Raw genomic sequence first — 27,202 nt, 5'->3', positions numbered from 1 at the left:
GACATTTTCTTTTCTAAAAGGTCATTACTTGACTTTTCTTCCAAAGAAACGTCAAGTAATTAAAAACTACAAGTGTCAAGTAATTTAGATTTTATAGTAGTAAAAATTATACAAAGTCCACAACTCCTGGATTCTTACATCGAGAAAACAAAGGTAATCTTGTGGTTGTATTCAATTGATTGAGGATCGAGTTATACTCATTGTTGGTGTTCGAGGGAGATCGAGTTTAAGTTCTTGATCATTGCATTCGAGTTTGATCGAGGGAAACACTTGAAAGGTATTGTTTCTTTTATCCCTTGTATTTGATTCAAAGCCATGCTGTAATTTTATTGATTAATGAATAATCGTTTCTGTATGATTGTAAATGTTTGAGTCCTTTCACAATGGAGTTTGGAATGATTTGCTTCCACTCAAAAGTCCTCTAGATATAGAGTTCCTTCAATACATATTCTACTATCAATATGTTATTGACGTTTATTCAATAAAACTATTGTTGAATATGTGAATTGGACTTGTAAAAACTAAATCCAATAAACTAAAGATCCATGGCTATTATATGAATACATGAACTTTACGTGGAGACATAAGAGTGGATCAAGTTCAGTAAATAACTAAAATGGTCTATAGTATACGAACAAGACTGGGTACCTTATTCAGGTAACACTATTGGATGTGGCCCACTCTATAATTGTTATAATTTGTTTTAAAGTGCTGCAAACGAAGTGATCCTGATTCGTTCATGTATTGACATGAGGAGTGGGGGTGTCCTATGCAATGAGTTTTCATAAGATCGGACAAACAATTAAGTCACTCTTACTTTATAACGTTGTTTATTGTTTAAGACTAACTATTTCAAAGCGATGATCTAGGTAACTTGACCTTAATCCTGACCTAACTATGAACTCCTATTTATTCTACATTATCCTTAGATTTTCATAGGTGAGGTTTAGCTCAACAGCGCCGACTCAATAAGTCTCCCATTTCAGGGATAAGACTGGGTAAATAGCTGGGGACATAGGGTGCAAAAAGAAAAAATTCACTCCTACTCTCTTTTAGAGATAGTGGAGAGGTTGTTCTCTTAAGTGCTGACTCTAGGTCTTGAATAAGGGGCCCCACCCTCTTATTGGCCCGAGAGGTACTTAGTTTAATGATTGAATCACAAACTAATTATTCATTAAAGGATCAGTGGAACTTAAGGAGCAAGATGTAATCTCGAGGGTAAAACAACTTATACCAGCTGTTATTACGGACAACCAGTGAAGGGTTGACTTACTTATCATGGTTATATCAAATAGATACATAATATATCTACAGTGAGAAGAGTGCAACTACAGGCTATAGTGAACAGTCCTGTTAGTTAACGAATGTTGATTTACTAGGTTAAAGAGTTTGGCTGGTTAGTCTCGGATCATTGGATCCCATGATCTGTAGGTCCATCAGGTCTCACTACTAGCTCACTACCAACAAAATTGAAGAACTAGGTGAAGTAAGAATTTGAAATGTTTAAATTCGGGGTTTAGAAAAATTTCTATTTTATATGAGATATAATTTACAATTAAATAATTAAATAATTAATTTTTTTTTTTAGAGTATTCTTGAACATTGAAATTTTTTTAAAAACTTGATTAATATGATTAATCAAAGTTAGGTGTCAAAAAAAAATTTAATATGTGATATTAAATTTGTTTTTAAATATTTTCTAAATTATGAAAAAAAATTCATAAAAAATTGATTTATTTATTTTATAAATTGGTTAGTGGAAAAATCCAATTGTTGGATTTTCCTACTAAGTAAGTGAACTTTGAAGTCGCACTTTCAAAGCTTGACAACTAAAGATTACATGCTAGTGGAGTTTGAGGTGGAAGACATGCAAGATAGGATTTTGCATGTAATTTGTCTTTAAATAGTTTGGTTTTTGAAATATATAAGAACTAATACTTCTTTGACTTTTGACTTTTCCACCAAAATCTCTTTACTCTCCCTTTTACTAGAGTGAAGTTGCCTTATCTTCACTAACAAAATGGTCCCACTACCGTGTTCTTCAACTGGAGAAAAGCGAGGATTTACCGTTGGTGGTGTCGATCGAGCACAGAGAGGAAGCATGCTATAGATGCATGTGATGTATGATATTGTTTTATTATGTGTACATAAAGTATGCCATATAGTTTTTTTTTTTCTTTTATAAAACCTCATCATAGGATAAGCATGTCGCATGCATTTGATATATATTATAAGTGTTATAATGTATATAGTATGCATACTTAGTTTTAATATAAGTGTTATATTAAAGCATGTCTTTTTAAGGAAGCACATTATAGATGAATGTTCTAGGGTTATGAATGTTATAATTTATTTTTATAATTGTTGTAAAATAACCTAGACTTTTAAAATCTTTAACAAAGATAAGATGCATGCTCACCTAGGGTTAATTGGTGCATTTGAATCACCTTTTTTTAAGAGTTAGAATAAGTCGATTACTTGTAAAACAAGAGTTGTTTACTTACCTGGGGAGATCTTGTCTAAGCTTGGGGTACTTAAGTTGACGGTTTACGGAACACCTCCTACCTCGAGATCAAATTGGCGTCTAAGTCAATAACCCTAGTTTTATGAGTATGCATGAGTGCTGTATGGTAATAAAATTGGTTCCTCACCTAGATAACCTAGGTTAAATCCTAGTATAAGAGTTATACTATGATTTTATACATAGACTTAGGTTGTTTAATTAGTCGGAATATTCCTAAGTAAAGATTTACTTAAAAACAAATAGTACACTTCAGTAGGAGATTAATAACATATAAGATATGTTGTTCTTAGCTCTTACATCCTTAAGAATTCACACCGTGAGATCCATGCAACGTTTCTTGTCACCCTGGAAGGGACCTCTATTCAAAAAGTGTTTTCATGGGTCAATAGCAAGGTGAATAGGGAAAGCAGATCATAGTAAGTGGGTAAAAGATGTGTGTCAACGTGTTATGCTGTCTCTTCTGTTAGTTTGGATCGTGAGATTCTTATGTTGTCTTGCTTGTCATCTTTAAGTCGACATTAGCTAGTTGCTAACCACGGCTATCTCCTAAAAGGGTTGTAATATAGGATTCAGAACAACTCAAACTCCAAAAATGGATAGGATTTCTTAGGTCGTTTCCCAACTTTGACCCTCCAATTCGGTAGCATCGTTAGGGCTGCTAATTTATGAGATATGAAAATGGAGGGTTTGACTGCTCCTATGGGAAATGGAGGATCTGAAAATGTAAAATCTACTGGAGTTTTAGTGCAAGTGAGAGTTTGTTGGGTTGTATGTCCTAAAACTCGCAGTTTGTAATGTTAAATATATTCTATTATCAATAAAGATGTTATTGACGTTTATTCAATAAAACTGTTGTTGAATATGTGAATTGAACATATAAAGACTCCAATAAACTAAAGATCCATGGCTATTATATGAATACGTGAACTTTATGTGGAGACATAAGAGTGGATCAAGTTTAGTAAATAGCCAAAATGCTCTATAGTATACGAATAAGGCTGGGTACCTTATTCTGGTAACACTATTGGGTGCGGCCCACTCGTAGTTATTACAATTTGTTGTAAAGTTCTGCAAATGAAGTGATCCTGATTCATTGATGTATTGACATGAGAAGTGGGGGCGCCCTATGCAATGAGTTTGCATAAGATCAGACCAACAAATAAGTCACTCTTACTTTATAACCCTATTTACTGTTTAAGACTGACTATTTCAAAGAGATGACCTAAGTAACTTGACCTTAATCCTGAGCTAATTATGAACTCCTGTTTATTCGACATTATCCTTAGATTTGCATGGATGAGGGTTGACTCAACATCGCCGGCTCAATAAGTGTCCCATTTCAGGGGTAAGATCGGGTAAATAACTATAGATATAGGGTACAAGACGCAATTCACTCCTATCCGCTTTTAGGGACAATAAGTGTTAGAAGAGGGTTGATATTTGTTGTCCTTGCATCTCCTCTTGGTTCACGCAGAGCAGGTGATCAGAGAGGAGGTGTGACATTCCATTCTTTTTAAGACAATAGAAAATATTAAATACTTGCAGCAAATACCCATAAGCAAATATACCATATACAAAACTTGCAACAAAAAAATTCTATTCTACTATGAGCTCGTCAATTTCTCCTTGCTTCTATACATTATGCAATAACAAAGAACTTCTATAAAAGTATAATCAAGTACATCATTCGACACTTCTCTATCACATATGATACCATGCGTCCCTCTAAAAGCTACAATCGGAAACATAAAAAAATTCTATAATATATATGAACAACCATCCATCCACAAACTACAATTAGTATCCAAATTAACATTCAGTATATTTATAAATTAGTATTTACATTCTATTAAAACCAAAATAAATAAATAAATAAGTTAAGCCTTACACAAACCGTCGAATAAAACTTTTCCATTATGTTCGAAACTTTTATCAATCTCTTCTCGTTTATATGCACATTTCTTTGCAGTTTCATATAGGCCTGTTTGTATGACTTTTTGGGAAACAACTCACATTTCTTTACATTCTATGTTAGGCTAGAAAAATCAAAGTATACAATTTTCCAATAGAAATAGTAAATCCATGGAAAGTTGAAGTTTGAATACATGCAGGTAAAACATTAGATGGAATGAAGTGCTAGCAATTCACACTCCAGAAAAGAAACTCTCTTAGGAAACAATATTGACTGATGAAACATTGAATATACTTGGCATTGCAACCTTCCACAAACAGAATTATCAGGAAAAAAAAATTAATATATAGTTATAAAAGAATGTAAATAGATTTAAGATGCTATTAAGATTTTTATCCTTCCAGTCATTACTTTTCTCTATGTAACTCAATAATTTATGTTGGGTAACAAAACAACATTCAGAATTTCAAAGGTCCACTTTTCAGCGGTAATAAATAGGATTGGTTGCACAAATAACAATTAGGGCAAAAATAATAAAAAATGTAAAATAAAGATAAAGATAAACATATTAGGAATATAGTACAAAATTAGCGTCAAATATCACTAATAGTAATTATCAGTGATAGTTATATAGGTAAATGACTAAAAAGCCCACATACAGCCCAACATTTCATGCTTCTTCTTCTAGTTTTCTCAAGTTGAAAACTATATCACTAATAGCTACTATCAGTTGCTATCATTGATAGCTGCTATCAGTGAAAGCTTTCAATTTGAAAAATGTTAATACAACCTTAAAATAGTAACATTTGAAATATCATCATTAAATTAGTTATCAGTTTTCAATGGCTATCATTGATATACTTTGATCAATTGTAATCATACTTGAAATATTAATACCTAAGACTCTCAATGGATATCAATGGTAGACTTTTATAAGTAGTTATCAACTTTTGAAAGGAAACTATCATATTTCAGAGATTAACATTTAAACCTTTAAATGACAGAAGTCTAACAATAAGATGTCTATAACTATCTATCTAACAATAAGATGTCTATAACTATCTATCTCTGATATTTGCCTAATTCATATCATCAATATCATCAATATCATCAATATCATTCATTTTATTGATATATACCAAAGTCATATCACTGATATCACTAATAGCTATGACTATCGTTGATAGCTTTAATCAGTAGCTATCATCAATAACTTTTAACAGTATCTATCAATGATAGACTTTCATCAAATGGAATTGACTTTTATATTATTGATATCATCAATATATGGATATCACCTAAATTCTATTACCAATATCACTAATATCACTAATAATTATTATTATCAACACACAAATATTATAGTACACAAATACACAAATATTTCAATTTGTACCATTCACTTTGAGTCATTTATGCCACTTTTCAAGTTTATTTATGATAGACGTCATACTCTTAAAGTCTTATAAAAAGGAAAAAAAACTATTCATCTGTTTGATATCGTTCACATTTCTCATTTTTTGAGAAATCAACTTGTTTAATAACTATTCTCGTTTTTATTTCAAACTTTTAAGAAATGTTTCTAAAAGTCGCGTAAATTCGTGGACTAAAAAAAGTAGTTTTTTTCAAATTCGTTTTCATTTGCTATTTATATTTAATGTTTCGTTATAATAATCAAATTTGATGATTAGCTTGTTGGGGTTAAGTCACTTATGAATTGGATACTTCCAAGTCTTGGATACGAAATTCAAGCCTCATAATTCTGATGAAAAAAAGAAGCAAAAATCGGATAAATGAAATAAAATAAAATAAAAGGAAAGAAAAAAAATAGAAGAAGCACAAATTGGAGAATGGAAATACAATTAAGAAAAAGGGAAGAAACAAAAACTGGAGAAAGAAAGAAAATAAAAATATAAAAAAAATGAAGGGAATAAGCAAAAATCGGAGAAATGAAAGAAAAAAAAAAGAAAATGAGCAAAAATCGGAGGAAGAAAAGAAAAAACAAAAGAAAAAAAAAACAAAGAAAAGAAGATGAAAAGGAAAGAAATTAACAAAAAAAATTTAAAAAAAAAAAAGATGAAGCAAAAACTTGATAAAGGAAAGAAAATAAAAAAGGGAAGAAACAAAAACGGAAGAAATGAAAGAAAATAAAATTGAAGAAAAGAAAGAAAAAAAAATGAAGAATAAAGCGTGCAACACAACAAGACAAGAAAGAGCGAAATTGAAAATTAAAATAATTCAAAGGTTGACTAATCAACAATTTTATATTTGCAAATATTTTAAAGATATGATATAATTTTAGAATTTTTCCCTTATTCTACTATCTATTACAAATATTCTTCTTTTATTTGATACAGGGATGACCTAAGGGAAGAAGAGGGAAAAAGAAGCAGAAAATCGGAGAGAAGATAGTAGTTTGGTTTTTCAATGGCAGCTTTCATAAAGTTGTCACTTTCTGTGGTTTAAACCGTTGGATCGTGCTGAAATTGGTCAGTCTATTTGGGATACAAAATTTCTTGTTTTGAACGGTTGATTGTTTTTTGAAGTTTTGGTTTGTTCGTAATCATTGCCGAAAAGAATCTGTAAAGATGGGTGATTTTCATTCTTTTTATCTCTCAAGTATTCATCTTTTATGTATGCAAGTATTGATGGGTAGTAAACCTTTGTATCACTGATTTTGGTTCTTTTTCCCACAATTTTATGATAATAAGAGAAGTTGAAAAGGATAGACTCCTCACAAGTCTCATGGTTTTTACTCTTCACATCGGAAGGGTTTTCCACGAACAAATCATGTGTGCTATTTGTTTTTAATCTTCCCGAATTTTATGGTTTATTGCTTTGCTTGGTAATTATTTAGTTAGTTAATTTGTGGTATTTTGGAGAACAATTGTTTGGTTGATTGTTTTGGAGGAGATACTAGTGGGTTGTTGTTGTTATATTATTTAGATCCTATGAGTTGGTATCAGAGAAAGTTTTTTAATTTAATCATTGTTATGGAGTCTACTAGTAATACTGGAGGTAATTCAATAATAAATTGACATCAATCAATTATCCATCTGGAGACCAATGATGGAAAATTTGTTATATTTCAAAGATTTGTTTGATCCAATCATAATTTCAAAAGAAAAAGAGTTTTATTTACTAATAAAAACTTTGGTCAATCATGATAATACAATCCTAAAAGCTAAGATAAACTTAAAAAAAGAAGAAGAAAGAAAGAAAAAAAGAAAGAAAGAGGTCACCATCAAAACGAGAGTGTGTAAAATATAAAGTAAATATTAAATCTATAGAAAAAGACCTTCAAGTAGACGAATTGGGTAGACTGAATTAAACAAGACAATTTAGTGTCCCTCACAAATAACTGTATAACCAAGGAAACATAACACAATAGAGATGCAACTTAACCAAGACACATTTCGCTCATTGCTCAACGACCCATGTCAAGACTAACTGTAAAAGTAGTTTCATTTGAGCTCATGGATGTAGAAGGAGCATTATATGTAGGAACAGGCATTTTATTCGGAAGATTGGGCACAACAGACTCAAAATTAAGAACTTGAATCACTTGTTTTATGGAAGGTCTAAGATTAGGGTCTGGATAAGCACTCCATAATCCAACAAGCATTAGACATTCCACTTGTTTTTTGTCATATTCCGATTGTAATTTCTCATCCACGCCATCAATCAGTTGTGCACTCCCATAAAGATCCCAAACCCACTCCACCAAACCCTTATGAGAATCCTTTTCCATCGAAGTTCTCGACACTCTTCCGGTGGCAATCTCCAAAGCAACCACTCCAAAACTGAACACATCAGATTCTTTACTTGCTCTACCTGTGCTTATGTATTCAGGAGCTAAGTAGCCCAAAGTTCCTACCAACCCAGTTGTCTGAGCACCCAACTCATGGTCCATTAATCGAGCGAGTCCAAAATCTCCAAGCTTGACATTGAAGTTTGAATCCAACATGACATTACTAGATTTAATATCTCTATGAACCACACATTGTTCCCATTCTTCATGAAGATATAGCAAAGCAGAGGCTAAACCTAAAGCAATCTTGTATCTCACACCCCAACCAAGAGGGGTTCTCTTACCAAAGAGATGAGAATCAAGACTACCATTAGACATGAATTCATAAACCAACAAGAACTCCCCCTTATCATGACACCAACCAATGAGTTGCACCAAATTTCGATGTCGAAGCTGACTAATGATCTTCACTTCAGTTATGTACTCTTTTCTCCCCTGTCTCGAACCCCTTGAGATTCTCTTCACAGCCACTGTCAAATCTATGTTTGGTATGTAGCCTCTATACACTGCACCAAATCCTCCTTCCCCTAACTTTCTTTCCTTAGAGAAGTTGTTGGTTGCCATGGCAAGAAGCTTGTGAGAAAACCTTCTGGGTCCAGCCCCTCTTTCCAAGTCATCGTTAATGGATGTCAAATTTACTTCCTCGTGATTTCCTAGCTCTGCTTTTCTTTTCTTTTGTTTCAACTTCCAAAGTACAGCAAATACTATTATTGCCACGAGAATTAAGCATCCAACTGAAACCATTACACCTACAATGACACTAACTTTGTTTCCAGTACTTTTACCTGTTGGCTTCACGTCCAAAGTAGAGTTGAATTCCCAGGAAGATACCGTGTGTCTCTCTAAATAAGCACCAGTTGCGGCTGAGAATCCCACAGTCGCCTGTTGTGGAAGAACTGTCATTAAATCAATAGGATAAGTCAGAGTGGTATTCTCTAATAAAGTGGATGTCTTTTGGTATTTCCAAGATACACTCAAGATTTTAATGGTTGAGTTATAGGAAATCCACACATCAGCAACGTCCCCACTATGTAAGCTAGCATTCCAACGAGTGTGATTAGAAGAAGAAACGGAGTTAACATTTATGCCCACATGTTCATATGGAGGATCCCAGCCATTTATGCCAGTATCAAACTCAACATGAACAATCTGATTTGTAATTGAATTACTGTAGGTCTTGTTGAAAAGGCCAAGAAACCCACCGGCTGAGTTTGGAGAGATTTGAAACCCAGATGGAGCCAAGAAAAAAGCAAGGCCTTGGCCGTAGGGTGAAGCTTTTGTTGTATCAATGGTGAAGGTGAAATGGGTCGTGAAATCAGTGAGTTTTGCTGTTTCAGAATCCCAAATTGGGATAGTATCTTTGTAAATAGCTCGACCAACATGACAATGAAATTCAGGGTCACTTAGTAAAATCTCTCCACCAAAAACAATAGCATCTCCTTGATAAAGTATGGTGTTATCATTGGACTTGAATTGGTCTATTTTGAAAGAAACAGAGACAACAGAGAGAGGAAGATAGAGAAACAGGATGAAATGGCTTGAAAATGCATACAAGAACCTAGCCATATGGCTTATCAATGGGTCATTTGGTGTATTGGGAGATTACTGTAGCCCTTATAAAAGAAGTTTGCAATACTTTGAAACCATTTTGGGCACAAGTCTAAGAGGCGAACAGGGACAAAGAATGACTGAAGAATTGTTTAATAACATATATTATATTAGATGTTCTTTTAGTGGTCGGATTATTTTTATTTATCAAATAAGGAGTGGAGTTAACTGGTACACTTTTGAGCTTCTATTCTTTAGGTCAAATATGTCTTATATCTCCTATTGTACCTCCACATAATTTTGATTCTCATAACTTTTACATCAGTCTGTTTAAGATGTCTTTCAATTTTATCAAAATAATATCCAATAAATTAACACTCCATTTTGTAATTATTTGATTTTTTTTTTTATATATATTTGTGTATTTTCTCATTTTTCTTAAATAAAAGAATTAAAATCTTAACCAAATTCTAAAAATCAAAGGTAAGTTTTTAAAAACGTTTTTTAGTTTTTGGTTAATTTAGAAAATGTTGGTAGAAAATAGAAAACAAAGCAAGCAATTTAAAAGTGAAATGGTATTTATAGGTTTAATTTTCAAAAATTAAAATCAAAAAATTAAGGTCCTATTTCGTAACCAAATTTTATTTTTTGTTTTTGAAAATTAAGCTTATTTTCTCCTCATTGCTTACAATAATTTGCATCTTTCCTAAGTATAATGGTTGAATTATTAACCAAATTCTAAAAAGAAAAACAAACTTTTAAAAATTACTTTCTTTAGTTTTCAAAAGTTGGCTTGATTTTTTAAAACATTAGTAAAAATTCGATAACAAATGAAAATTGAATGTGAAAGTGGTGTCTATATGCTTAGTGCTCTAAAATAAAAAAATGAAAAACGAAATAGTTATCAAACGAGACCTAAATACTTACAAAACGGAGCCTAATTTTTTTGTTATTGTGTTTAATAAATCTTTAAACTTTCAATTTTTTATCTGATTAGGTCTAGAAAGTGTTTTGAAATTTAACAAACCTATTGGATATATAATCAAAATGTCAACGTCTTACTACAATTTTATGTTTGATAAATTCATTATTTTCCAAGATAAATGTTAGAATATGTTAGGGACCTATTATATTAATATTAGATAGAAATTTGGAACATTTTAAAATTAATGAACGATATATTTTTTTAAAAAAATTCATGGACCTGTCATAATTTAGTATTAATTTTGTGTTGCTTTTTTTTTAAAATATATATATATATATATATATATATATATATATATCTCAAGGGGATTAGTTTTACAGAACTAGGCATTTAATATTATCACTCAAAATATATTTTAAATTTTCTTAACAAACTTCCCTTTCAAGAGGGAAATATTTAATTTTTAAAATGACTTTCAGACGAATACTTATTTTTTTTTAATATTTATATACCGTTAGCAAAATTATTCTGTGATCCAATTTAAAATCAGGTTATACGTGTGACACGTGTTAACTTTTTTTAAAAAAATAAAAATATATTAGCGACTAAAATTACATTTCATTTTTAAAATATATCATCAATAATTAATAATATCTTAACTCATCAGTTGTCTTCAAACTAGCTAACTTATACAAAAGTTGTCTTGATTCATAACCATATAGACAAGATATAAGACTATTTCTTATGAATCAAATATTATGTTTAAATTGTGTTTTAGAACATTTAGAAAGGAGCATCTAAATTAATTTTAGGTTAAATAGAAAATATGTTGTCGATAGTACGTTTCGAAAAAATTAGTTACTGAACTAAATTCTAATTTTTAAAATTATAAGAACTTTTTTAATAAAAAAAATAAAAAAAATAAAGATTATAGGAACTAAATTTTTACTTCCTTCAAGCCATAGGGACCAAACTTGTCATTTATCCTAAGAACATTAGCAAGACTAACAAATATATATATATTGTAAATTTAGCAATGGTTTCTTGAAATTTACAAATACAATTAAAAAATTATTAAATCTGATTTTCATTTTGTGTTATTCCCCTTTTACCCTCTTTGGTGTATCAACATATATATCAATAATATATCTAATATACTTGATATTTATTGTATAAGTTTATGTGTATACTTTATATTTGATATATCATTCAATCTAATATACTTTATATTTGGTACATCGGTTAGTTATATAATTACTATACCAAAGTTATCATTCATTATATAAAATTTGTCTGTCGATAAGTGTTCATGTACTTATTATTATCCGTGGACTTAATTTGAATATTTATTCATTTGTTTAAGAATATTATATTTTTTTACATCATCATTAATTTATAATGGTTCAATTTGTCTCATTGGTAAGTATTAATGTATGTTCATAAACTATTGATACATCAATGCCATACTTTAAATCTAATTTTGAATGGGTGGTGATCTACTACTGATATATTAAAATAAATGTAAACTTAAGAAGTATTGATATATTAAGGATAAACTAATATTATATTTGAAATGAATTTTGAATTGACATTGATATATTGCTAATATACCAATTTTATACTTCAAACTTAATTTAGAATATAATATGAATATAAGTGACACTACACCAATATTAGATTTGAAATAGATTTAGAATGAGTGTAGATATACTATTAATGCCGTGTTTGGCCTCGCCGTTTTCGAGAATGATCTGACGCCAGCTAGGGTTCTCATCCCATTTCCTCCGGCACGGAAGTAGAACGGGCGAAATTACGTAATACACTAATTAAATACTTGAAATGAATATTTAATGAGTACAAATATACTATTGATATACTGTTGTTAAATTTTAAATTAATATTTAATGAATTTATAAACTCTTGATACACAAATATAATACTTAGTATTGCAATTGATCAAATGTTAATAAACTATTGATACACTAATGATATACATAAAATTTATTTTGAATTTTTAGTGATATAAAATTTCAAATACCAATATATCATTTTCAATGATATACTTCATATTTGATATATCACTAATATTGTTGATATATGTATTTATTTCTCTCTAAATCTAGTATATCAATTAACTAACATATGAAATATAAATATAAAGTATATACATTATGCAATTGAGATACAAAATTAAATTTAACTTACATGTCATCAAAAGCATATTAAAATTAATAGAACAAATTAAGTAATGATATATTTTGTATTTTGTATATTAGTGGATATAATTAATGCAATGAAGATGTACCATAAAATTAATTAATATTCAGGTCAATCTCATCTCATTTAAAAATGACATGGAGTGTCCACCAAGAGCACCATTAAATTAATTATCCATAAGTTTAAAAAAAAATTGTAGTACAAACACAAAACGAAGTACTCCACGGTATTTGTGCGGCACTCATTTGATCAAATCTTTTTCTTTTTGTGCTGTCCACTTATTTAGCTTGTTATGTTTTACTTTATTTCTTTGCTCAAACTTGTTTTATTTTATTTTTAATTTTTACATAAAGAAAGTTTAGAGAGGTATCTATTTTGTTTTTCATTTTTGTTTTTAAAAATTAAGTCTCAAGATATTACTTTTACCTTTAAATTTTCTCATTTCTTATCTATTTTTCACCAATGATTCAAGTTTGAGAACTAAAACATGTAGCTTTCAAAAAACCAATGATTTAAAAAATTTGTTTTTGAAATTTAGCTAAGAATTTAACCATTGTATTTAAAAGAAAGATGCAAACCATTATAAAAAATGTGGATGAAGTATGTTTAGTTTTTTTTTTTTAAAAAAATCAAATAATTATCAAACGAGATCGAAATTGTTACTAAATAGACCTTATTTTATGGATGTTTTTTTGTTTTTTTTTATATGAGTGTCTTAGTTTCTATTATGATAAACTTCTAGCGTCTAATTTATGATTGAATCTTCTTCTTAACAACTTCGTTGTCTTTATTGTTTACATTATCTTATTTTCTATCTTGTTCTACGGTTGTTGAGTGATTAATTTTGCATATTATTTTATGAACAAAACTTGCCTGTCACCTAAGTTGGATCTATTGGAAGAAGTTCTAGAACTACAATAATTAGCCAGAACTTTTCTTGTTCATTCTTTGTCATGATAGTAACATCAAGAATTATGAGTCCATAAAATAAATTCATAACAAGTTAATATGTCATTTAATGGTATCAAATTATGAATTGAGAGTAGTAGATAATATTGTATTCCTAGAAGATTCACTACAAGAATTTGAACATTTCCCAACGATGGAAACCGTCGACAAAAGTTCAAAAAATCGTCGACACAACCTATCCCGATTGTAATCCAATCATCGCAAAATCATTGAGAAAGCACCGTCGTGGAAAACTTTCCCAATCCAAAAAAGTCGTGGCGTAGGGAAAAAAGATATCTCGACAGATCACAAGGATGGGGCCTTTTTGCTGACCCTAAACGAAACCGTCGGGATAGATCCTTTCTCTCATACGGTAAAAAAAAATTACAATTGTTGGGAGATGTCAACTTATGCCAACAGTTCCTTTTGGCGCCGAGATAAGTCATTTCTCTCGATAGTAAGAATAAATTACAACTGTCGGGAGAAGTCAGCTTATGTCGACGGTTTGTTTTGGTCGTCGGGATATTGTTACTTATCCCGACGCTTTCTCTACGATACTACCTTCGGCAAAAGTTAACGTTGAACAATTTTAGGGTGAAATTGCATTTTGTTCGACCCCTAGACTATTGAGATATGGTTACTTATGCCGACGGTAATCTATTTTAGCGTCGGAAAAAGTTAAAAAATGCATGAAATTACATTTTTTCCAACCTTTAGACCATTGGGATATAAGTCATTAACTTTTTACTTTATTTAATATATTTTATATCTGTTTTTTTCTTTACAAATGTCATACCTATTTGAATCTTACAAATATCAAATAAACTATAATAATTTTACAAATAAACATGTTTGAATCTTAAGAATTTATCAAGTAAACAATCACTAATACTATTTATCTTAAATATAACATAACATCAACAAATCCTTAACTCCAAAGTAACATTAGATAATAACAAACTACTTATAGAACACAATTCTACAACCTAACTAAGCTTTTCGGGAGATGTATCTTCAACATAATCTCAAGATACCTACAAAATACAAATTTAAATAAATTTAATACTCAATATACCATATACCAATCTCAAAATGAATATAAAACTTAAAACTCAACTAAGAACATTAATGAATTGAAACAACCAACTCGAATTTACATATTTCAATCTCAATCTCAATATAGAACTTAAAACTCAACTGAGAATATTAAGAATTGAAACAAATCAACTCATATCAACATATTTGAATTTCAAAGTCAATATAGAACTTAAAACCCAACATAAACTCAATACTACTAGGTAACAACATATATAGTCTTCTATTTAGTTTACTACGAAAGTTGAAGAGCTCATTGATGCGTTGGAAAAAGGAAGAAAAATATATATGCGTGCATCTTATGTTATGCGTTAATCTTCATGCATAGATGGTCATGTGTTGGACATAGAAAATATACAATATGTGTTTAAGCATGTATGTGATGATCATGCGTTCCTGTCACAAGTTTTCTCGCTTTCTCGACGAGTATAACGAGAACGTAAGTTTATCGGGGTGATCCGAAGTCGAACACAGGGACTTGTTACTCAATAATGTTTGTGAAGTAATGCGTTTGAGGCGATGAATAAAAGCAGAAAGAAAAAAGTTAAAGGATTATACACTACTCCTACTCCTAACTAAATAGATTGAGCAATGGAAGTTTAACTATGAGAATTGGTAGAGATGCGGCAATTGTTAACGCGTAATAATATGCATTAAGAAATAGAATTGTGGAGGGGATAGATTCATTGCGGCGTTAAGCTTGGTCGTAAGGGTAATCCCAGCTCACCACACTAACGCATCACACACCTCTCGGTGGTCAGCCTCATGCTTATATCTCTATAACGTATGGTTGCGTTGAACATAAGATTATTCCTATCTTTAGGAATACTATTTACTTTGCTTAGTGAATTCCACTACTTACTCTCTCGGGCAGTGATTATAGCTACTCAGCTCATAGACAAGCATTGCGATAGCCTCACATTAAGAAAAGAGGATTGACTCGTTATACTCGTACAACGTACACCTCTTGGTGGGTTGCTACATGCATCATATCTCTATACTGCATGATTGAGTATGCGATAACTCTTGTAACCTTCCCTTAACTCTTTGCAATGAATGTAAAAGATGATAAAGAAGAAAATGTAAAAGAGGATTGACGGTGTTGAAGGAACTAAAGAAATACATTGATTACAAAATGTATTAATGTCTTAAGCTAAAATGTAATACAATACAAAGATAAGAAGAAAGATGGAGGGCTAGATGTAGGCAATCTCTTGCTTCCATCAGATGTACTTCAAGGCTGTCGGTGGTGCTATGGATGGGTGGTGGAGTAGTCTTTTTTTAGCTTTATCTCCGGCGAAACTTCAGTCGTCACTCGGAATGGGCTGTGGAGGTGAAGAATCCTCAAAGAAAATCTTGCTCATGCTCTCATCTGTGATCACAAGGATCTGCCTTAAGGCAGAAGCTCAGATACCTTGAATTTGGGCTCAAAGCCTCTATTTATAGAGCTCATATGCCAACAACATTGGTGGTCCCGCTCTGAATCACTGCCACTTCTGACGCGGTAGGTGAAATGTCAACATCATCTTATCCTTTTGATACTCACAAGGTATGCGATCATGCTTGTTTTTCCAAAGTACCAACGCATTCCACCCACCTTGCGATCACCCTTCTATCATGGTTATTACTCTGTAGCCACAACATCTATGTGATGGACGCATGCGATCAACTTTGCGATGGTCTGGGATTCAACGCATGCGATCGATTCCTGCGATAGCTACGAAAATAGACATTTTGACGCAGAATAACGCATAATATTGGGTTAGCAGAGATTTTCAGTGCTGATCGATGCAAGCTCACTTTTCACATGCATTCTTAGTATTATCAACGCATATTCTTCTTGTTAGCCCTCATTATTCTAAATAAAAGGCTATAGTAGCTTGTATTTCTACCAGCTATCATTCATACCTAGCTTGATTTATCTTTCATGAGCTGTAAGACCTATCATTATTCCTGTGCAAACAAAAATATATATGTTATACAACAATACATAAGTTGTGAAATGACAAAGGCGATACACATTTGCATGATTATTCTGTATTATTAAGATGATCTTCTTATCTTACTTAATTATTATCTTTCACTATGCAAAACAAAAAAAAACAAATCAAGACATATACAATACTATAAACTTACAATTTAGGAGAAAAAAAAGTACCAAATATATTGTTGGACAATCACAATGAATATATATCTACCACTTTCCATACACACATCAATTACTAATGCAACAACAAAAAGAAATCAATCACATTGAAAACTGGAAGAAATAAACAAGTTTCACAAAGAAATTTTGACATCAATTTCTATGCAAGCAAGAACATAAATGAACTAATCAACAAATCAACAAAACAAAACAAAAACATGGATTATTAAGCACAAAACAACTCAATCAACAAGAAGCGTAAAAATGTATAAGCAAAAATAAAATAAAGTGATAAGCACAAAAATGTGCGTGTTTGAATAGAACATCGACCAAAACAAAGCGATGAGCAAAAAATTACTAAAGATATCACCAAAACCATAAAAAATCACCGAAAAATCACTAGAAAACGTAACGACAAGGTGGAGAAGAATCAACAAGCAATAACAACTACGAAGATAGATTAAAAAGGAAAAAAAAGGAGTAGAAAATGGAAATGATAATGAAAATGGAAAAGAAGAGACCGAAGATGGGAAAAGTTACTGGCGGCTAACAGCGAATTGTGGGAGGAGAGGACGGCGAACTGGCAGCGAACGACGATGTTTGTGAAGTCGGTCTGTGTGGGGAGGAGAGAAACAGACGTTTAGGTAGAGAGAAAATGGAAAAGGTCACAGGCGGTGGGGAAAATGAGGGAAAGAAGGAGGGTTATAATCGATCCTCTCCCGACGGTGGAAAAACCATCGGGATAAGTATAAAATTGGCATACGCCTGATGGTAGAAAATTCGCCGGGATAATCAGGATCTTCTAACGGCTGTGCCTACCACTGTCGAGAGAACTTCAAGAAAAAATTCTAATATCTTTTTCAAAATTGACCCTCTCTCACCGACCATACAATCATTGGGCGAGGTCAGTTCTCCTAACGGTGTTTGGGTTGGTATCGGGATAACTAATTTATCTCGACCCTAATCAAACATCCGTCAGGAGATGATTTATTCCCAACGCCTCAGTATAAGCATTGGGAAAAATTGATTATCCACTTTTTTGCACCTGCATAATTATAAGATAATGCCACGATGACACACATTTTATAAGAGGAGAATAGGGAGGAAGAAAAGAAAACTATTAGTTTTGAGTTTTTCTTATACCTGTGCTCTTTCTTTGCTTTTTTTTTCAATCACCATTTTTTCCCCTTAAACCTACACTCCCCAAAACCCCTTTCAACCAACACAGCCGCTCCACAACTTTAAAAGAAGGGTCTCATATTTTGTCAAGCAATAGAAAGAGTAAGGTTTAGACTGATTTTTTTCAATTTTTTTTCTTTAAGTTTGATGTAATTCGATCTTGTTTTATCCCACCACTTGTCATGGTTCTAGGTTTTGCATAATGCCCATTTGGCAGATTATGAGCATGAAATAAATTCCGTTCGTAAAATCATTATTTTATTTTTCATTGCATAATTAGTTTGTTATTTTTCTTTATATATTTGGTTGAATATAATAGATTGGCATGAATTTATAGTAGTTTTTTGTTTTTTATATCATTGTTGTTTTATTTCATATTATATACTTAAATTCATTTGACTTATGTACACTATTTTTGCATCCCTTGTAATCATCAATGACGAAATTCACAATTTTTGGAGGTTTGATTTTGTTATGATTTCATAATGACATATTCGAATTCTTGGAAGGCAAAGATTTGATTTTTTTCTTTTTTTTTTTTTTTCTACTGAATTTGATTGTTAAAAAATAAGGAAAACATTTTTCTTAATTTTCCTTGAACCATGGAAAAGGGTAATCATATACTTTATTTTTTATTTTTTTTAAATACTTGTTGAAGACATGCATTTAAAAAAAGAAACTTTCATAATAGGACGTCTTTTGCTTTTGCCAAACAATGTGTTAAGATATTTTTAAATTCTCCTTTTGTACTTTTCCTTTAAAAAAAATAATTAAATAAAAAATGATTTCATGAATAATATTTTTTCTAAGAAATATAAAACTAAAAGAAGATTTTTGCAAAAGATCTTTTTTAAATATCCTTTTATTAAAATATCCCTGTGGTGAAACAAGGATGAACGTAATGAATGCAAGGTTGTTTTCATCTCTGGAAGTACTACTCGCTTTAGTTAACACATTCTTCTAACCTTCTCTCGACAGATCAGAATGACATCTTCACTTCTGCTCTCACAGGTCAAGATGTCGTCTAGCATGCCTTAGCTAAACACATTTATCTCTTTAGCACAGATTAAGTTACTCGTTTAATCCATATTAATTACCAAGGTATTAAGAAAACTTCATGGAGAAAACGATTAATGGAGGAACGAAAATAGACAGAGAAGTGATAATAAAAGTGATCGAGACATTCAATAAAATTATTTAGCGTCTGATACATGATTTGTGAATGAAGAGATTAAGAAGATGAAATACACTTGATGAAATAGAGTTAGAAACAAATACAAATAAGCGCCAACGTCTTAGCGCCGATCTGGATGGAGATTTGTTTGCCGGCGTGGATGGACCGTGCGGAAGGATGAGCTTCCCTCTCAGGCTCGCTCAACCGGTAGCAGGGATCTAAGTACAGAGCTTCACGACAGGGATCTGGCAGATTCGCACTAAGACTCACCTCTCGGTCTTGTCTCTTCTCTTCTCGGATTTCTTCCGATTAGTACTCAGCTCAGCCTTTCTCTCAATAATCCAGCATTAATTAGCTCTCGTATCAATTATACCCGTATCAAATATATTTTCTCTGAATTCTATGGGGGTATTTATAGGTGAAAAGCTTTGACTCTTGGCTTGTGGACCCCACTTCTTGTTATGGAAATTCCGAAGATGGAGGAATAAATATTCCTTCTATTATGCAATCAGACCATCAAATTTGCACAACGGTTAATTGTACACATGTCACAATCCTTCGCATTTGCGTTGCTCAGCTGCATCTTTCGATCGGTTGCTCGCATGCGGTGTTGTTTTTATTACCGCATGCGGTTGAAATTCAGCTCTGGATCGACTGTCGCATTGCGCCGTCATTGCGTTAATCGTCTCCTCATTGTTGATTGACGAGTGCAATGTGACAGAGATGCATTGTTCAGTTTCTCATTGAGTCTTGATCGCAAGCGGTGACTTGGTTTCCTGCAAAACAGGGTAAAAATATCCTCTTCTACCATCTTGACGATGTTAGTGGGTATAATTGCGATAATTTATAATTCTTGTATTTCTGAGCTACTTTTCATACAATCGATGCATATTTCTTTTCTTTTAGCCGCAATATCTAAATAAGGCAGCATAAATAACTTGTATTTCTACAAGTTATTACACCCCCAAATTTAGATATATGCTTGTCCTCAAGCATATCTTCTACTAAGGCAATAAAGCTAAATTCCTCTCCTATATTTTTGCGTCGATTGGCTACTACTAATGTTATACTTAGGCACATTTCTTAACAACGCAATTTCCTTCTATCCTTGCTAATTCTTAACAAAGTCTTACTTTATTCTTCTGTATAACAAAATTCTGATCAAAAATGCTTTTCTAGTTTTTAAAAATAGAATGTTTATCTCTTCTTTGTCAAAACAACTTGATATATCTATATGCGGTAGCAAAACTTTGTGTTATTTATTAGAAACTATTGGTCATGGTTATACTCTTCGTTTTGGCTTGTTCTCAGGGGTGTCATGCGAACATCCAACTACAGTTGTGTGCCAATTTCAATTTTAACTCATGATATTCAGAGGAGTTGTCTCTTACACTCATTTATTTTCTTTCATATTACGTTGTTCTTGGAAACCCACTTTCATTTTGGCTTGCTCCTATGGGTGTCATACAAACATCCAACTACGAGCAGGCTCCTTTCACAACTAAACTCTTATCAGGTTGGGACATTTTTGAAGTTTTCCCTTGTGCTGACATTGGAGTTTGGCAATTTAATTTTTTTTTTCTTTTTTTTTTTAAGTTAAAAGTGATCGCATATTCTTGATCTTATCTGCTCAGACCTTCCCCACCCCCAAATTTAAAGATAAGTAAGGTCCCTATTGCGTTGTTTGAATAGACTAGACAAACACTTGGAATAAAAATTTCAAAAAGAAAGTTTGAGCAGAACTTTGAAAGATAAAATGTAAAGTACTGCTAAACTAAGAATTAACTAAATGTTAGTCAGGATTTACAAAGTATGGGAAATGTTTCTGAGTATAAACATATATTACATCATGGCAGTGCAATGAATAATGCAAAAGTAAAAGATTAAGAACATCGTAAATATTGACAAAGGATGATAAAGAAAAAGGCACAGGAAGAAAGGAGTGAATCTGTACTCATTTTTATTGAATATTAACAAAGTATACAAATAATTAAAAATTAACGCAATAAAAAAATTGTTGCCTATACAAAGAATCAAAGAATTTTGTTAACTTAGAAAAATAATGAACTGAATAAAAATATATAATGGCTGCAAAAAAATGTAAAGATTATTGTTGAGGAGCAGAAGGGTCTGGAGGAGGATTTTGAGGTGGTACTGCAGGAGCTTATTCAAAATTCAATTGCTGCTTGAGATGCGGAGGCATCATGGGACCATGAAGATAAGCTGTGAGAAAATTAAAGTACTCATGGTTGCGCTTCGTAATTTGTCTTTGGTGGCGATGGACTTTATAAATATTGCGCTGAATATTGATCAACGCCTCCCTTGACGTAGCAGCATTGCGTTGTATATTGTTGATTTGCTCCATTACCACATCAAACCTCTGGTTGAAGAAGGCTTGTTGTTAAGCGAAGAGTTGTTATTGTTGGGAGAAGAGAGACCGCATTTCAGCTAACTCTGAAGCCAAGGAGGGGATGGAAGGTTGTGCCTACGATGTCTCGCCAGCATCGTTTTGGGGTTGGGCAGAGGTGCCTTCACCCAAATCGTGTGGGTCATCAATATGCGGCAGTGGAATGGAAAGTTGCTGTGATGAAGCTGCAGGTGAGTAAATTGGTGGGTATGCGGTTGGAGAATTTGGAGTGAGAAGAAGGTTGGTAAAATGCTCATGGAGTGGGGAAGAATGTTGTGCAGGTGGGCTCGAAGGACTTGGATGGTGGATTTCTAAGGGTAAAGGGTTCAAAGGTTCTGGATCTTGCGTTGTTTCTTCTTGGATTTTCCCTTTTCTCTTATCATCTCTGCGCTGTCTCTTTGGCCTGGGTTCTTGCGGCATATTGAGATTGATTGTGGGCCTCTTTAAGGGTAACTCTGGGCAATGCGGGGAGTCTTTGAGGAGCAGCCTCAAGATTTTGATATTGATAAGGCCATGGACTTTTTCCATGGGTTTCTCCTCAATGCCTATGCCCACTGACAGGCACAGACTTGAAACAGTCTATGGAAAGAAGTATTGTCCTCTAATGTGCCCCACAAAGCCTCAAATTTAACTTGCGATCAACTGGCCTACATCGATAGGAATGTCGCGCGCAATACAGTATACGGCCATAACTCGATCCCTTGAAATGGTCTTGTCATGGGAAGTTGAGATCAACCGCTTTTTAACCAGATAAACCCAAAGCCTTAACTCCAGAAGCAGAGTCTTAGACGCCAGGGTCTTGATGCCTTTTAAATAAACCAACCACTTCGTGCCCGGTTGCGTTAATACTCGCAACGCATCTTCTAACTGTTGTTCTGTGGGATCATCAATGATTTTGTTACAGGGTGCATCCGGGTTATCCTTCATTTGGTATAGTTCATTGATGTCCTTTGCGTTAAAAGGCACCACTTCCTCTTTTATGGTTACCACGTCCTTGGTGCCATGCAGCCGTCCATGGTAAAAGTCACACACTACCTTTAGAACAACAATGGCTAGGCACTGGCAAAATGTGTCCCAGCCATGCTCCACAATCACGCTTGTGATGAGGTCAGGTAGTAGCGTTGGCGCAGGGTAAAAGCCAATCTCCATCAACAAGTCGTCATTTTCTTTCTTTCTGGATGGGCGCGCCTTTGCCAACGCGGGCTTGCTGCTTTCTGCGACCGCTTTGCCCTTTCCTTTGACCAACACAAGGCGAGATTGTTGCCTTTGTTTTCTTTCCCATTCCTTGCGTTGTTCCTTCTTCTCTCGCTCCGTGAGTTCTTTACCTTTCTTCTTTTGTAAGCGCCTTCTATTAGCTTCGTGCTTCTTCTCCTTCTCCTCTTCCAATCTCTTCTCCTCTTCTTCCTTCTTTCTCTTTTCTTCTTCTTCCTCTTCTCTCACTTCTCTTTCAAACTCCTCCACAAACTGCTTGGAGGCCAACAAAAGGCGTTGTTCCCCTTCAGTCCGCCTTATTTCTTCAAGCTTTGAGATCTCGTTATTGCAGCGAACTTCCTCATCATGCAATCTTCTTCTTCTATCACCTTCTACGGTGATGAGTTTCGCCCGCTCCATTTTCTCTTGTCTCTCTTCCTCCTCCTTCATCCTTCTTTCCTTTTCTTCTATTGCGTTGATCAAAATTAAAGGGTCAACGATAGACCTTTGCAGCGCATTCTTCTTGCGATGCCGCATCCGGGGGGTATCTCTCCTTTTTCGCCTTCCTCCGTCGCAACCAATTGCATTGTTTCAGGTTGCGCTGGCTCCATCAATTGTGTTGTTTCCCCCCTGTTCTCCCTTACATAGGTTGATTCTCCATCATTTTCCAGGCTCGCAGCCCTCTGCTTCTTTTCTTCTTCCTTTTTTAGGCGTCTTTCTTCACGCCGGCGCATTCTTCTTTCTTCATTCTCTTTCTTTTTCCTTTCCTTCTTCTCTTCCTCATCTTCATCATCATCCTTCTTTTCTTTATTCTTTTTCCCCTTGCAATGATGAGATGACTCAGTTTCTCTAGCCTTTCTCCCTTTGCTTTTCTTCTTCTTCTTTTCCTCTTCAACTACTTCCGGTTGCATCTCCATTGCAACCTCATCCATCGCAACTTCAGCCACCGCAACCTCCTCCACCGCCACTCTGGAGAGTTCGTTATATGTTTCTACGTTGGCAGTCACCTCAGGAGTCTCTAAGGTCAGAGTGCCTTTTCCTGCTTCTTCTTCATTCACCACTATCTCCGCCACTACCACTTCTTCATTTACCACCACCGCCACCTCTTCCGTCGACAGTGGTTGGTTTACAACCTCTACCTTGGGTAGTCCACCTCTTTGCTCTAGATTGCTCAGAATGTTGCCAAACACCTTAGTGTCATCGCGTCTTTTCTTCTCGCTCTCGGTTGAGACAGCTAGGGTTGGAACAGGGGTACTTTCAGTGCTTTACCCCCTTTTGAACAGAGGAGGCCGAACAGACAATGGGTTTCTCCGGGTTCTACCGACGATTCTCGAGACGGTGTGGAGTTGGGTAGCAAACCTGCGACTGGCAGCAAGGAATGTTGCCTCTCGCATGGCGATTTGGTTAGATGAAGGGGTTGATGGTGAAGCAGATTGGTTAGAAGCTTGGTCAGCCATGGATAATAAACTCGGGAGAACTGGAAAATCGTTGGGATGCTGGGGGAAGAAAAAAGCTCTGTATGCTGGCGCTAGGGTTTTTCATAGTGCAAATGAGGTAAAAATCTCACAGACGGGGAAGGGTTCCTATTTATAGGTTGGGCCGCAATGGGCCCAAAGTGATTTTTACGGCGACAGGCCTCGAGAAGCTCAAAAGGTCCGTCGTTCGAACTTCCCTCATTTATGAGTTTTCAGAAAAATGTCCTTTCGTCTACAGAATCATCATTGCTTGGGATACGAAACGATTGGACTTCTCAAATGCAAAATTAATTTTCTTTAATATTTTATTCGAATGGACGCAAGATAAGGATTAACGCAATGTACTCACCAACGCAAATGCATCTTCGTAGAGGACGGGCAACAATGCATACACCCCCCAACACACCCTTTAACTAACACATTTCTGGAGGATACCTCAACATAATGTATTTAGCTAAGGATGGGCAAAGGAAACATACGTGCGCAACACACCCCTCAGCTCAGCAAACTTGAGTTAGATGAATGCAAAGCGTATCTTATTGGTTCAAAATCCATCCATTATCACCTTGCATATTTTGTTGTTAATTGTTTCATTTTATTTATTTTATTTTATTATTCATCAACGCAAGTTGCTAAGACTTGCGGCAATAAATTTCTCTTTATTTCTCAATCATTCACCATTTAAAGACTAATGCATTAATTACAGAAAAGTTCAAAGAATTAATGACGGTATGGAAAAAAATGAAAATTAAATAAATGAAGAATTAAATTCATAAAGTCATGAAACGAATTAAATGAAGTAGTAAAGACGAAATTCAAGAATTCAATAAGACATAAATTAAAGAAAGCATTAAACATAGTTGTGAGATATAGACCGAAAGATACGTTTCTTCAAATGAGCACAATCCACATCCCTGTGGGCGGTCCGGCTTGCCTACCCAATGTCCTAGGGACATTATTCCTTTCCATTGGATCCTAGGACTTCTGAGTTGCTGGGCAACGTTCTTGGTGCTCTATTTCTCAGCTCAGATGCCAGCTGGCCCACTTGGACTTCCAAGTTTCTAATTGAAGACGCCTGCGCCTGCATTACTGCATCATTCTTGTCCATGTATTGTTTCAACAGGGCCTCCAATGAGCTTCCAGAGGTGTTTGATGATGAGGGTTGCTGGTTATGCGATTGCCTTGGTTGCCCTTGGTTCGAGTTATGGTGAAAAGGATGATTTCCTCGACTGACACTCTGATAGTTGATTGGCCCCCCTTGGTTAGGATTGCCTCCCCACCCGAAGTTAGGATCGCTCTTCCAGCCATGATTGCAGGTGTTACTGAAGGGGTTGTTTTGGATGGCGCATACTTGCTGGAGATTTGATGCACACATTTCTGCTACATGAGCCCCTCCACAATTAACGTAACTTATTGCGGCCATTTAAGCCAATGCAGCGGGTTGTGCTGATTGTTGGGAGATGGCTCCTTGATTGATTGCCATCGGTTGAAGAATGAAGGTCACTGCGGCCATCTGAGCGACCAACGTGGTCATTGTCTCCGCAGGAACAATGGAAGTTACATTCTTTCTTCGTTCGGCGCCTCGGCCTCCATAGCCATCATCAATCTAATCATCCATGTTCCGCGATATGCGGTCAAGGATGACTTTAGCCTCAGTATACGTTTTTTTCCATAAAACCTTCTGCCGCGGAGGCGTCAGCAACAGCCTGCGTCGATCTATACAGGCCGTTATAAAAGGTCTCCATTAACACGTAATTGGGTATCCCGATATGTGGGCAGTTTTTCACCAATCTTCTAAATCGCACCCGACAGTGCTCAGGGTCTCATTCTCCATTTTTTCAAAGTTCAGCACGTCCTTCCATCGCCTTGCATTGACGACCGGTGGGAAGAAGTTCTTCATGAATCGCTCCACCAGTTGATCCTATGATGTGATTTCGTTCGGCTCAAGTGAGTGAGCCCAACTCTTGGCTTCGTCCCTCAAGGTATAAGGGAACAGATACAGTCTAATACTCTTCGGGGTTACGCCAGGTAGTAAGAAGTTGTCACACATTTCGAAAAGCTCGTCAAGTTGGCATGCGGGTCTTCACCTTGCAGACCCCCAAATTGCCCTGCATTTTGGATCTTTGTAGCATGACCGACTTTATTTCGAACCTTGCGTTCTCCTCAATAGTAGGCCTCGAAATCCCAAGTGAAAAATCATACAAGTTGGGTGCCGTATAATTCCTCATGGGGATGTTGTGATCAGCAGCCAGGAAAACAGGATCCTGCGTTGGTCTAATAGCTTCATAATTTACTCGGAATCGCATTATCGTTATTATCTGTCATACTTACTGCTTTCTTTCGCCTTATCCAATTCTGACGTGCCCGTGTGCGAAAGGTACGCTCGATCTCAGAGTCAGCTTCGAATTCTGGTTCAGCACTAGTACTCATAAATCGTCAAGCTGCTCTCCGCATTGAACAGCCAGTATAACGAGATCTATCTTGCAAATACCACAAACAAACTCAAACAATAAACCGTTAACCAATCCCCGGCAATGGCGCCATAAACTTGTAAATGCATAAACTATACAATGATGCAAACAAAGTTCAAGTCCATGTCCCCATTACCAGTTCCCTGGCAACGACGCCATAAACTTGTTAACGCAGATTT

General features: G+C 34.4%; 1 pseudogene across 1 annotated transcript; it reads right to left on the bottom strand.

The window, feature by feature from the left end:
• Nucleotides 1-7,597: 7,597 nt before the first annotated feature.
• Nucleotides 7,598-9,853, bottom strand: LOC120088896 (L-type lectin-domain containing receptor kinase IX.1 pseudogene; annotated as a pseudogene). Its single transcript, XR_016523969.1, has one exon. The product of XR_016523969.1 is annotated as an L-type lectin-domain containing receptor kinase IX.1 pseudogene (transcript).
• Between the last annotated feature and the right edge of the window lie 17,349 nt (nucleotides 9,854-27,202).

Source organism: Benincasa hispida, chromosome 10 (assembly GCF_027475165.1).
Source record: "Benincasa hispida cultivar pf3 chromosome 10, pf3_genome.v1.1, whole genome shotgun sequence".
Classification (NCBI taxonomy): Eukaryota; Viridiplantae; Streptophyta; class Magnoliopsida; order Cucurbitales; family Cucurbitaceae; genus Benincasa; species Benincasa hispida.
The sequence above is the reverse complement of the archived record's forward strand: the minus strand, read 5'-3'. Positions and strand labels throughout refer to the sequence as shown.